Raw genomic sequence first — 1,217 nt, forward strand, 5'->3', positions numbered from 1 at the left:
CATGGTCAAAGTTTTGATCCTGCATTACCGCTCGTTTTCACCAAAATCTTGCATCCGCACTTTTTTCCTGACTTTCACAAATAATGTTTCTTGTTTCCAAAGACAAGTGGACTTTAAGAGACCCTCTTATGAAACAGGTTGACACTACATCACTGTATCACATATAACAGCAATGTTATGGTATCATATTAAACACCAATTATTGCTTAACAAAACGCACACCCACCATTGTGAGGTAATAGGTTACCATGGCAACATGACAGCTCTCCAAAAACACCTTATATTTCGTCTTGACTTGCTTATATCTCAAAAAAACTTTGTAACTCCCATTCTTTACTGTAGAATGGTAATCCGCAATCTGAAATAGAACTATTGGCAAAGTTTTAAAAAGTTAATGGGAGCCAATTCAAGAGTTCAGAGTTCAAGAGTAAAGACGAAATATAGGATGTCTTTGAAGAGCTGTCATGTCGCCGAGGTAACCTTTTACGTCACAATAGTGGGCGCATTTTGTTAAGCAATAATTTGTATTTCATAGAGCGGTTTTCAATTGAGTGCCACAACACCAAAACCAAAGCAATTACTTTGGCCAATCAAAAAGGACGGAGACAATCCAGTATAGCGATTGAAAACGGGTCTATGGTACCACAACATTGCTATTACGTGATACAGTATATTATCACTTTGTCGGGTATTTTGGTACATTTTGCGGGCTAAAATGCAGAATTTGGCGGGCTGAAATGTATTTTAGCCCACTGAAATAAATCAATTAAAAGTATGAAAATGTGCAATTGTACAATTAATTTCAACATTTACAAATATGCTTCATGGAACTTTCCTTTCATCTCTTAAAAGTTTTGAAAACTCAAATAGCAAGATTTTGTAATGCCTAGCCAGCTTCGCTTGATGGTGTAATTTCAATGAGGGAAAATAAAAGCCATTCAACTTGAAAACACTCACGCGATTCTTCAGACTGTTTTGTGGTCTTTTAAAAGTCTTTTAGAGTTTTTAATTCTCTCAATACCCTCCAAAGTGATAATCATGGTTACACAGCTTATGCTCTTGGGCATAAATATGGTTTGGGCCCTTCTCAGAACCATTGCGCCTATGGTCCCGCAGCGGAACAGATAAAAGTTCACTGTTTCTTTACAAAAATGATTGGAACCGTTCCACTTTTTATCGGACCCGTGCCATTTTTCCTCTGTCCTGTAAACGCGCCT

Source organism: Montipora foliosa, chromosome 9 (genome assembly GCF_036669935.1).
Source record: "Montipora foliosa isolate CH-2021 chromosome 9, ASM3666993v2, whole genome shotgun sequence".
In the NCBI taxonomy this organism is placed as follows: Eukaryota; Metazoa; Cnidaria; class Anthozoa; order Scleractinia; family Acroporidae; genus Montipora; species Montipora foliosa.